We start from the raw sequence: 13,876 nt of genomic DNA, 5'->3' as shown, positions 1-13,876 counted from the left end.
AGCTTGGCTTGTGGCATTCTCAGCTTCCCATCGACTCCCTACTCGCATTGGGTCTCCATCTTGTATAGTCGACTCCCTTGAGCTCCCGTCACTCCCCGGCTTCCTGAGCTTCCTCCCGGCCTATTGAGGAACCCTCAGGGCATTCACACAAAGGCATTGCTTCATTATTTACTAGGTTTTATTCAATCCACAAGGAGCAAGCAATAGGGCAGCCATATCCACGGTTCATGGAGCTCATTTCTTGCTCCCCCTTCATGGTGGCTTGTTGAGGCCTCTTCTTAGGCTTCATTGGTGCCTACCCTACCCCCCACACTTGCCATTTAGGCAACATCGCATTGCACTAACCCCAGATCAAGTTGCACTAGTTTTTTCATTCTATTTCCAGCAGCTACAATTTGGTCTTTCTCATCTCTAGCTTCATAGGCATTGGGCACTTGCAAAGGCTCCATTTCGGGCATATGAACATGCTTTTATGCTTGGCATTGAAGGTTTGAGCACTGACATTGATTTGGGACTGATTTGGAACTATTTTGGGACTGTCATAATAGTCCACAGGTAGTTTATAACAGTGCTACAGTGACATTTGATGTTTATGCTTGCCCGTCATTGCTTTTTGATGCTCGGTTGGTCCCGGTTGATGCCTATTGATTCGGGGATGCATGTCTATTGATTTGCCACCATTTTGAAGTTGATTTTGATGCTAAAACATTTAGTTTTTCACACTGAATCACTACTGTAATACAGTGGATTGAAGCTATTTAACTCATGCTTGGTTATGCCTATGCTATTCTGGCTATGTTTCGGGCATACATAGTGATGTATTCACATTTTGGGACCGACTTTGAGCTTGTCTTACACTCCGGATCATTGATTGAGCTTGAGCTCAGATCTAGAAAGCATTTGGATGCTCCGTCTTTGATGCAAGATGGCATGCTTTGGTCTATGCTTGACTGCCTTGACCGCCATTACAGGTTATGTCACCTATGCATGCTAATTACATTGTTTGGAGCCTATTGCTATTGGAACTTTGTCTTGGCTTGACTTTGGATTCCCAAAGCTTACTTGGGCTATTTATTGGCTTGCCAGAGTTTATTTTGGGGTGTACTTGATTTCTATGGATGCTACATATGGACGGTCTACTGGCTACATGTTCGGGATGTCTCATTGATGCTTGATCTTGGACACTTGTCATTGGTGCTTGTAAATGATTTGTTCGAGCTTTGTTGCTTGATATTTATAGCTTTTGTGCCAATGGGAGCGTCTTTGAATGATTTATCGACATTGAGCGGGCGGTCTATGCTATTTGAGCTTTTGAGACTATTTGGGATTTCTTACCCTTTGGGATAATGCATGGTTCATATGTCTTGGTTCCTTCTAATGCTTATGAGCTGACTCTTTGAATTGGGTCCCTTTCCTCGTGAGCTGACACCTACTTGTGTCAAGTCTTGGTAGTGGTAGGCACACTTTGCTCCATTGACTAGGGGGGTGTGCCTACTCACTGGCAGATATTTCATGACATGTTTGGGTGTTGGATTCATGCTTATTGACTGCCATATGCCTATGTTATGCCTGCATGATGTTGGTTATGGTCTTGGCAGTATATGATTGACTTGGGATCTGCTTCTGGCACAGTTAGCTCTCATTTACTGAAATCTGTCATTTATTACAGCAAGCTGAAATCTGCAGATTTTGAGCACTTCTATGAGGGTAATGCTTTCTATTTGATGTTACCTTGGTCATATTTTGTGGACAGATGCTTCTCTTGGTGAAATCCACTCTTTCAGCTAATTTTAGCAGTGGTTTTAGTGCATTTTTTGCTAATTACAACAACATGCAATTTTACCTTTTTGCATTGATTTTGGATAGTATGGCTGGTCATTTGAAAGACACAGCTCTCTTTAACATTGCCAAGTTGGATAGTACCAACTATGGGTATTAAAAGTCCTAACTATGGTAGGTTTTGGTGCAGAAGTTGCAAATTTAACCCTTGCATTTCAAAGGTGTCAAACCTGAGGATATGGATGATGATATTTGGATGGAAGTTGATGAGCTATGCAAGTCTACCATTATTTTTTCACTCTCAGAAGAGGTCCATCATAATGTTGTTGAAGATGAGAATCAGAGTGTATAGGATTTATGGGAGAAGATTCAGGAGCTCCATGTGTAGTAGAGTCCTATGTCACAGATGTATTGGCTGAAGCAGTTAATGGACCTTCGCATGGAGGGGACCTCCCTTTCATCTCATTTCAGTCAGTTTCATGCTATCATGAAGAGTCTGTTGTCACAGGGTATTGAGTTCAAAGACAAAATTGCACCTATTGTTTCTGCTTGGCACCTTGCCTAAATCATGGGATGTCTTCCATACTGCCATATGCACGAACAAGCTTGATGGGCTGAAAATCAAAGATGTTGAGAGTGCTTTATTGACTGAGAAAATCAATAAGAGAAACAATGATGCTTCCCACTCTTCACATACATTGACCATTAGAGGTGGTAGACATGACATGCATGATAATGATCATAAGGGCAGGGACTCTCAGAAGTCCAAGTCCAAGTCTGTTTTCAGCATAAAATCAGAAATTTCCTGAAACATATCCAAGGTTTGCACAGGTATGATCTTTGAACCCTTACATACATCAGTTTTCAGCATTGTTTCCATCTCAAACAATGTATCTGCATAAGACATCCCTTCATACACTCCATCTACATGCTCTTCTGCTTGCAAAATACCTGCAATCTTCAACTCTTTCTCCTTACGACCAATCTACTGCCTGGCAGCTCTAGGCAAATCTGAAATTTTCTGATAACTCACTGAACTATCTGAAGAAAAAACCAACAAAATTAGTGGAGAAAGACTGGCTGCCAAGAGGCGAGATCTCCTCTTTTCTCCGCTCCGTACCACTAGCGTCTCGCAAGACAGCGGTACCTAATGAAAATCCAACTCCTTCGCAAGTAGTGGTGCCTCACGCAAGGAGTCCCTGTTTCTTGGATGATTTACCCCAACAGTCATAAATTAAACAGCTCGCATACCATCGTTACTGCGTATCCGTGCATAGGCTGAGCCGTCATCCATCACTTTCGTCTCCATTCTTGCTTCTGTAATGAAAGGCTGTCCAAGAATAATCGGATAAGAGCAAGAATCCTGGACAAAGCAATGATAATCTTCTTCAACATTACCAATAGAAATTTTGATGCTCGGACAAGCAGCATACATATCACCAGAAGTATTATTGGTGGCTCTCATGCGCCAACCATGCTCTGCATCCATAGGCCACTTGCCACTCTCATAAACACCTCGAGCAATAAGATTAATCTCAGAACCATGATCGACTAAAGCGACCAAAGGAATCGTGGTCGCAGTAAGTCCCGTGGATGGAAGTCTGATCTTACCTGTCATTATTGTGGGAAAGCATGACATATCAGGCCGCAATGCCATAAAATGTGCGATGATCAGTGCAAGGAAAAGGGAAAAGAAAAAGTGCAAGAAAAGTCTTCTGAGCGCAGTATTGTACCTGCAAAGTCTAGTGTGAAGATAGAAGAGGTTAATGTCATGCAAGCCACTGATTTAGATGATGATTACATACTTGCAGCTTCTTCATGCGATGCCTTACAGACTTCTGAGATACATTCTATGTATGCGCAGTGCTGGCTCTTGGATTCGGGTGTGTCCTTTCATGTGACACCCTGTTGAGATTGGTTTCATATCTATCGTACCATGTCTGGTTCTGTGCATCTTGGTGATGACAGGTCCCTTGACATTGTGGGCATTGACAATGTTTGGCTGCAATTTCCTTGTGGCAGTTCTTTTGTTTTGCATGATGTGCGCCATGGGCCTACATTGACTCGCATCCTTATGTCAGCTGGACAGCTTGATGATGTAGGGTATTTTGTGTATTTTGGAGACTTTGCATGGAAGATTACTCATGGCAGGCTTGTACTTGCAAGAGGTGCCAAGTCTGGCAGCCTCTATACCTTACTTGTATCAGGAGCTACATTGGATCATGTTTTGTCTTTGGGTTCTATTCCCCATGTATCCATTTGGCATGCTCATTTGGGGAATATGTCTCTTAAAGGAATGAAAATGCTACGTGCTTTGCAGTATCTTCCACCTTTTGACTCTTAGCGTTTTGATTTTTGTGATCATTGTTTGTATGGCAGGTAAACTAGAAATACGCATAAAAAGTCTGATAAGAAATGCATGGGTGAGCCCTTGGCTCTTGTGCACTCAGATGTATGTGGGCCCATGCCCTATGAGTCACTTGGTTGGGCAAAGTACTTTTTTACTTTCATAGATGATTACTCATGTAAGGTTTGGGCTTATCCCATAAGGAGAAAATCTGATGTCTTAGACACATTTCACCGTTGGCTTGCATTGGCTGAAAACCAGTCTGGGAAAATGATAAAATGCCTAAGATCAGATAATGGGGGTGAGTATGTATCACGTGCTTTTGAGCAGTTTTGTGATGAGCGGGGTATTAAGCATCAATTGACTGCCCCTTACACCCCACCTGAGAATGGTATGGTTGAACGCATGAATAGGTGTTAGAATATCAAGCTCATAGTATGTGTGACCGACATTAGACTTGTCCAGCTGTATCAACAAGTGTGGGACATTAAATAAGTCAGTGGTCTTAGACCCAATGTGAATGGTCCTATGGACCTTAGTACTATTGTATACACTTACTCTTTGTGTGTGGTTATGATAGAATGGATGAATGAAGAAGATGAGAGCATGCTTGCTCCTCACACTCTGTCTCTGCCTCTTTGAATCTTAACATGGTATCGGAGCACCCATGATTGGGATTTGCGGAGTGAAGAATTCGGGAGTGAAGACACAGGTGCTTGAAGTGAAGAGGGCTGACTGCCATTGACTGTTATTGTCTATGCAACAAGGTATGCATTTTTTATCAGATGGAGTCTGTACTTCATGTTAGTGTTTGAGGCTTCTGTGGGAGCTTTGGGGAGCACCCTTGAGCATATTTGAGTGCTCATCATCACCATTACCATCAACAGTAGTTGTTGGTATAGGATCAGCAAACAGCGTGACTGCTCCTGTTTATGTTGCTGCCCTCATAGTCTGCAAATCATCAACCCCATCATTCATGAACTGACACACAGCTTGTCTATGCTCTCTGGAAGGTCATTGAAGTTCTGGATATGTCAGTACTTGATCATGAGCTCATCTATGAGCTGTAACAATTGACCACAGATCTAAAAATAGTGAATACCTGCTATAATCAGTGAGTATACAGCATACACTTGACTCTACTCAAGAGCCTTGAGCTTCTTTGCATGCTCAGGAGAAGTTGTTGAAGCATATACATGCTCTGGGAACCATATGCATTGTCTGACATGGTTGTGGACTGAAGTTATTGACTAAAATGCTTAGTTTTGGGAAGCCAATGAGATAGACTGAAAACTGTCATAAAACTGTCAATAATATATACTCATTGGTCTTGAAGAAGTACATGCCTTCTGTTATCTACAAGGAGTAGTATGGTACAGGATATGAATGTTGAATGCTATATGCATTGATATGAGCATTGGAAGCTCTTAAAAACTAAAGTCTGAATCTGGAAACAAATGTATTCACAGGGTATTGGCTGGTCATAAACAGTGAATGCATTATATGACATTGCCTCTTACAGATAGAGTATTTGCGGATGCTTGTTTGGTCATGTATTGACCTGTACACACAGTGGCATATGTATGAAGTGGTTTGAGGTTCTCTTGGGCTGAAATACATCTTGGTTTGACAATTTATTGGCTGTATACAATCTATGAACAGATTTATGTCACTTGTACTTGCTAGATATGCACTGTTTTATGCCCGTATGGTTATGCTTGGACTATTACATGTACTAGCAACTATCTATGAAGGTTTGGGACATGTATGACATGTATATGACTCGTTTTTTACTTTGAATAAGCTGCTGGTCACTAACAGTTTATAGTTTTCAGACTGTATGTATTTATCCTGGTAGTGAGGCTACAGGAGCTTAAACTGAAGCAACTCCAAAGCATATGTATTGACTGTTATACTTATGAGTTAGATCACTGGTTGTGGACTATTTTGAGCTGTCATTAGGCTGAAATACCTTGGTTTTTTACTGCAATTAATTGTAGAAAACTATCATAAACAGTTGAGGATTGAACTTGATCAGTCATACTTGTTGGTTTGCAAGTAGTCAGGCAAAGTCTAGAACATGGCAAATGCAGAAAGGACAGATAATATAACCCAAATAGTGGGGAAAAAGCTTGATAGTAACAATTATGCCATATGGAAGTTCCGCATGGAGAACTTCCTAATAGGGAAAGGCTATTGGGAGTTGGTGACTGGAGCAGAAGCTGAACCTAAGCTCCCGGATCAATCAAAGACGATTACACCGAGCTTGGACAGAAAGAGCTCGTAGAGTCTTGCACTACCTCTCCTTATGTATCTTAGATGCCATGGTAATGCAGATAATGAACTGCAACTCTCCTAAGGATGCATGGGACATTTTGGTCAAGTATTATGGCACAACCACAAGTGCCAGGAAGATACAATTGAAGCAGAAGTTCAACAACATGGAGAGGAAGAGCAGATCTATACAGGATTATGTCACGGAGGTTAAGACCATTGCGGATTAGTTGGCATCTGTTGGTTCACAGGTTGAAGATGAAGACATGGTTGCAATGACTTTGAATGGCTTGGGGCTTGAATATAAGTCTTTTGACACTTCTGTGTCTGTGCGGGCTGAAATGCCTGATTTCAATGAGCTAGTTGCATTGCTTATCCATGAAGAGGTTAAGATTGGTTTGGTTGCAGGATCTAGCAGTTCTAAAAACAAGGATGCAGTTTTCTATTCCAATCAACGTGACTGTGGAAACTGTGCTAGAGGCTCTGGATTTGGCAGAGGAGGCCAACAAAATGCATCCTATGGCAATAACAACCAGCAGGTATCAAATGCAAGAGGTGGTGGAAACTTTAGAGGCAGGGGGAGATCTAGCCCTAGAGGTAGAGGCTTCTGGCAACAGCAGCATTCATCTGACAATCCGAATAAGGATAAGGATTGTCATTACTATGGGAAGTATGGGCATATTGCCAAGGACTGCTAGAAGAAGTAGGGCAATCAGAAAGGCAAACAACATGGGCATTTTGCTACATCTAGTTAGACAGATGATACTTCAGGAGATAGATTGTTTGCCATGCAGTATGTAAAAGACAGAGTTGCTGAAAAATCCATTGATGATGTAGTTTGGTATATTGATTCAGGGGCATTGAACCATATAACTCCTCATGGTGATTGGTTCACTGATATGGTGGCTAAAAAGAATGGCTATGTCTGTACAGGTGATGACACGCCGCATAGCATTGATCATAAAGGCAAAGTACCTCTTATGGTTCATGATGGCAAAAAGAAAAATTTGCATGATGTATTGCATGTTCCTTCGATTATGAAGAACCTACTGTCTGTTGGTCAGATGACGAAGCAAAACTTGCAGGCTAGATTCAACAAGCATGGCTGCTTTATTGAAGAGTTTGGTAATGGATGTAAGTTGATAGCTTGCGACCACAGGAATGGCAGAATGTTTACTCTTGACGCTACCTTGCCAGAGCTGAATTCAGCTATGTTTGCCCATGGTTCTAGCACTATCAAAGACTTGGAAATTTAGCACAAGAGAGTGGGGCATGTAAATTTGCAAAGACTGCAAATTATGCAGAAAAAATAGCTTGTTACAGGTTTACCCAAGTTCCAATATTCATATATTGGTCATGTATGTGATGCTTGCGCCTTACTTTCTGCCGTACAGGACGACTGCCCTCCTTCAACGGAATTGTATGAATAGCAAGACTAGGAGGGATGCCTCTCAACTCATCATAACTCCAGGCAAAGATATCACGCAATTCCTGGATCAAGGCCACATAGTCCTCCCTTTCTGCTGAGCTGAGCATAGAACCTAATTTGATTGGCCGCTCCACTTCTTTTCAACTTGCAGCTTTAGTTGGGCTTGTACTTGGATACTTTGGAACCTCTTTTGGATGTTTCATGGCTTATAAGAGATTGACTTGGGTTTGTACATGATGTACTCCGATGCTATCAAATGTGATCGCTTACATGCTCTTGGTGCTTTCATGATGTACACTCTTGGCTATGAGATGTCTTATGCATTTACATGCTATCTTTGAGCTTGATTGCTCATTTTCCATTGACTTTTGTGCCAATGGGAGCTTTATGCTTATGGTCGAAAAGGGATGGTTATCTTAGTGAAGATGAAAATGGATTACACCTAGGAGTTGAGTGAGTGCATAGATTTTTCAAAGGACTAGCCTCCAACTACACATGGGCTCCGTCTGCATCACTAGATTTGGAATCTATCACCATCATTAGAGGACACCTCACCCTAGCACACAAGTCAATATACACATCATGGTGTTACTTGGATCTTGCATAAAAGCTTACAAGAATGGACCCCTTTTGTCACATGCTTATATGTATTTATATATATATGGGGGACTAAAGTCAAAGCAGCTTTTGGAAGCCATTTTTTATCATCTCAATAACTCCCAAGAAAAAGTGAATTTCAGGAAAATTCTCACCATGCCCGATCGATTTCGATCTGGTCTACAAAGTTGTAGAAGAAACTTTTTTCAAATTCCTCACGGATTTGAAGTTACGAAGGCACAGACTGCTGGCTATATGCAATTTTCTTCTCTCTTTCACCACACCAACTTTCCACTCTATCCTTCTTATAAATATATTATAATAATGTGCTTTGGACACCCACCTCTTGTAATCTAGCTCCATTTCTCTATTTTGTCTACCACCACCCTTGGCTTCTTGCATGATGACCAAGGTGGGGACTTGTCCCATCCACTACTCTCCATATTTTCAAAGATGCCATACATCATCTAGCATTATGTTAATCAAGAAGATTAGCTTAATCTAATCCCTCATGGAGGCTATATAAAGAGCCCATGGAAAATGAAGAGGGGGGAGGAGGACAATGACAAGCCCATGAGAGCACTCTAGAATACCCTCATCTCTGTGAGATAAGCTATGAGTAAGTTCTTTTATTATGTAGTATAATGGCAAGCTTCCTCTACCTCTTCTCTTATTATCTCCCTCTCTTCTCATCTTCTCATTCCATGTAGCATAATGGCAAGCTTCCTCTACCTCTTCTCCTCTTGTCTCCCTCTCCTCTCATCTCTCTCTCTCATATTCTAATATGGTGTCCAGTACATATATTCTCTCTTGTAAATTTGTGTCTTGGTTCTCTTGATTCTCTTTGAGAAAAGGGATGTCCTAGCCCATCCTCCCTTTGGCTAGGTCGTGCCCCTCTTTAGTTCTCTTAGTGAGGATTGGAGGTTGGATACCCGTTCATCATTTCAGCCCTCATTTTTGGTGCCCCCACTGAGGAGTTCTCAAGCTATGCTCTACAACTTCCATGAAGAAAGAAACATCTAAGGAGTTGTCCTCTTCTTCAATGAGTGTTTGTCAAGAAATCACTAAGGAAGAATCTTCATCAAACCCTATTCAAGGGATTCACTGCTCAAAATTACCGCTATGGTCTCCAAAAGAAGCTCAAGAGAAGAAGGATCTTTATCGACAAACGACACATATGCGGGTAAAGCAAGTTAATTACACACAGCCTTCTTTTCTTCATGAGAAATATTGCTCTCATCAAGTCTCTAGGTCAAGGCATTGTGTTGAGTGCTTGGTGTCTAGTGTAAAGACACTCCCTAAGGAGCTTTGTCTTCAAGTGGTGAAGGCGCTTTCAAATTCAGGGATTAACAAGTTTTTGGAGGGAGAGTTACACATCAATGGTGTGCGGTATTAGCGAGAGGCTACATATGGTGATGCAAGACTCAAAGTAATTGAGAAGATAGCTATCGAAGCCTATGAACTTTACAAGGCTGATGATAGTCACACAAAAGCTACGCTAATCAGTGGTGAGCAAATCCTTCGCATCTCTCAAATGGTGGGATCTAAGAGGCCATAGCTTCAACAACACGCTTCATGAAAGTTTGTAGTGAAAATTTGTAGTTAATGCATAAATGACTACTCCTACTTTCTACAACTTTCAATCGGTTCAAAACATTCGGGTGGATGTGTGCATTAGTAGAAAGATACATTTTCAGCAAAGGTTGGTCTTCTATTTTGGAGCTGAGAGGTTGAGAGAGATCTTGTTGTCCCCTGATCCCATAATACTCCTTATTTTGGATTATAACATCTCCTTTAATGTGCACATATTCATTCTACTCTAAGTGTATCTCATGAACCATAGGGATTTGTACGCACCTATCCGTCCACTTGCTAGACAAACCGTGCATATAATTGTTAGCACAAAGCTCAGGTTTCAAAATATTATAAGGGTCTTATTGGGCCCTCGTCGTCTTGATGAGATTAATGCCACTGTAAATCCATTTATTCTACCCTTAATAAGATATGACTTGGGCCTAGACGTGTTCATCTTTATTTTGTATTGAGCTAGATCAGCATCTTCCTATCATGGCTTTTCCAAGTTTTTTTTGGCACAAAGGGGAGAAATCTCTAAACTTTTTGGATGACTTAGAAATAGCCTTCCTAGTCACAGGCCGGGATGATGAAGCAACCAAAGTACGGGCCTTCCCTTTAGTCCTAAAGGGTGATGCTTGAGTGTGGTATCAAGCTGTCTCAGAGGCTACAAGGGGTAATTGGGAGGATCTCAAGACTGCATTCATGCACAAGTACCAAGATACAGAGCCACTTGAAGATATTTGGAGACAACTCTTAGATCTTCGCCAAACCTTACCAGGGGAGTACCAAGCATATGAAGACATGTTTATAAAATTGTGGGATAAATAGACAGCCTCTTTAGCCGAGGGAGAAAGAGTACATGATTGCCTTAAGAAAGATTGTTTTCTAGCCGGACTCCATCCTCTACTAAGGGAGAAGGTCAAAGGAAAGTTTCCCACATCCTATGAAGAATTAGTCACTTATGTGAGGGAGAAAGATAGAAAATTGAAGTATCAAGCCCAGTTGAAGGGGGGAGTTGAGCCCATGTAGGTTCTATCAACCATGCCAAGGCCTAGAGAAATAGCAGAGGCCCCACCTGAACTGGAGATGCCACAGCAAGAGCTCCTACAACGCATTATTAATCAACTTGAAAGCCTTTCATTAAATTTGGTGCAAGGAGTACGACCCCCTCCCCTCATAAATGAAGGCAATCGAGGTCCAAGGAGACAAGAAAGAGAGTATGTCTGCTATAATTGTGGGGACGCTGGCCATGGTATGTACTTTTGCCCTCATCCTAGGCGTTTTCCAGGAAATGGGTTCCAACCAAGAAGGAGGGGACAACAAGTGACACCACCTAGGGAAAGGTTTGTTCCACCGAATCCAGGACCTCCACCGCCGGTTCAAGTTCTCTAGTATCCTCGACCACTTGCAGAGGTGCCGCCCTTGCCTGTCCAACCGCTAGAGAATCATGATGTTAGGATAATTAGTTTAGATGAGAGTGATGTCAAAGGGAAGGCCAAACTAGTAGAGGTTGAAGCAATGCCAGTGAAGAAAGCCCGTAGAATTGAGAGAATGGAGCCTACACCACCAAAGGAGGTTGAAAATATGGAAGAGGAGGCAGAGTCATCAATGGCTACAAAGACACACAACAGTAAAAAGAGGAGGGCTCGCTCACGCCGACACATTGAGCCGAATGATTTTTCCCTGGGTAAAGGTACTAGAGCTTATGATTTGCTTGCTAATGTGAGGAATCAAGGGCCAAAAATTTCATGGCCACAATTACTACATCTATCTTCAATAGTGCGACGACAATGGTCAAAGATGGTAAGCATTAGACCCATGAAGAATAGACATGTGAATGCAATCCAGGCTAGAAAGATGAAAGATATTGTGCCTCTAGTGGAAGCTGAAATCAATGGGCAGAGAGTGTCAAAGACATATGTGGATGGAGGTGCAGAGATTTGTGTCATGACAGAAAAGTTGATGCATCGTTTGGGATTAGAGATAAATGAAACTACTAAATTTGGGGCCAAAATGGCTAACAATGTAGTAGTAAATTGTTTGGGAGTTATAAAGAAAGTCAAGGTAAAGGTGTGTGGAGTGCAATTGGAGCTTGACATGTATGTGATGCCAGTGAAGGGGGACGGCTATCCACTCATTCTTGGACGACCATGGCTAATGGGAATGAAAGCCACACAAGATTGGGAGACAGGGGCTTTAGAGCTAAGGCCACAAAAGGGGCTGCATAAAAAATGGAAGAGCACTATCTACAACATGAAGGAGGGCCGACAAGAGGATCTTGTGTTAGAGACCACCGCTGATGAATGGAGTTCCAGCGAGGGTTGGTCATCTATGACAGAGGGAGAGTCTTCTAATGAGGAGGAAGAAAGCTCTCTAGAAGTGATGGGGATTACATTAAAAGGGCCTTCTAGTAGTGAAATTCCGCAGCAGCTTCCAAAGGTCGAGAAGGAGGGGTTAGAAAAAATGTTGGCTAAGGATCTATCAGTTGAGGAGAAGGCAGCCTACATGGAAGTGGTGATAAAACACTCTGCACTTTTTATTTCTGATTATGAACACATCACAGGTGTGACAGTAGTACAACATCACATTAATCTAAAAGATGGAGCATGGCCAGTGGTGCAGTGACTACGACGATTGGGAGTAGTTCAACAAAACGCTCTACTCACTGAGGTGCAATGACTTTTGAAGGCAGGCTTCATCTATCTAATAGGGGACTCAGAGTGGGTTTCACCTGTGGTGGTGATACCCAAGAAGAATGGAAAATGGAGGATTTGTGTGGATTACAAGCCGCTAAATGCTGTAACTAAGAGAGATCACTTTCCTCTTCCCTTTCAGGATGAAATACTCAACGAGGTGGTCGGGCATGAGAGATACACTGTTTGTGATAGGTATTCAGGTTATTTCTAGATCCGAATAGCTGAGGAGGATCAATAGAAGACCACCTTCATTACACCTTAGGGTTGTTTTACTTACAAAGTAATGCCATTTGGATTAACAAATGCCCTAGCTACCTTCCAGCGATTCATGAATTATGTCTTCCAGCCATATTTTGGGAAATCCATTAGGGTCTTTATTGATGATTTTTGTATTTATAATTCTAAGGCTCTACATCTAGGGAAGGTGGATGAAGCTTTCAACCACCTCGCACAAATGGGGGGGAAGTTAAACCATGAGAAGTGTCGCATTGGCGAAAGCAGTGTAACTTTGTTAGGGCATGTCGTAAGTGAGAGGGGCATTGAGGCAGATCCAAACAAAGTTAAGTCCCTATTGGTGGTGTCATCACCATCTTCTGTGAAGCAACTAACCTCTTTCATTCAGAAGGTGCGATATATGGGGCGGCTCATTCATCTCCTCTCCCAATTAATATTTCCACTGCAACAGTTAACCCACTCTGAGGAGCTCCTGTGGAGTGACGAAAGCGAAAGGTGCTTTCACAAGGTGAAGAAGGCTCTTAGCACCCTTCCTATAATTTTACAGCCTTGTTGGGATCAAGAGTTTTTTGTCAATCCGAGTTTTGGGGAAGATGCTCTAGGGGTAGCACTAATACAAAAGGATGCTAAAACTGGCCTAATGAGACCGGTTTACTTTTCTAGTAGAGTAATGACAACATCAGAGCGAGGGTACAAGATGGTCGGGGTGATGGTTTTGTCTCTAATGTTTGCTATAAGAAAGTTTCGTCCTTATCTTATCCCTAGGCCATTCACAGTGATCACGACAGAATAACATTTTCCCTATGCCTTATAGCACATGGATGTTTCAGCTAGAATCGCTAAGTGGGTGATACAATTCCAAGAGTTTGACTACACCTTCAAGGTGGAGGATTCTACTCAAGCTTGCCTAGTTGATTTGTTGACCCATAGATGCCATCAAAAGAA

The sequence above is a fragment of the Lygodium microphyllum genome, chromosome 24, assembly GCF_053477565.2.
Source record: "Lygodium microphyllum isolate KBCC chromosome 24, Lygodium_microphyllum_v1.1.10, whole genome shotgun sequence".
NCBI classification, from domain to species: Eukaryota; Viridiplantae; Streptophyta; class Polypodiopsida; order Schizaeales; family Lygodiaceae; genus Lygodium; species Lygodium microphyllum.
This window is presented reverse-complemented; position numbering follows the sequence as displayed.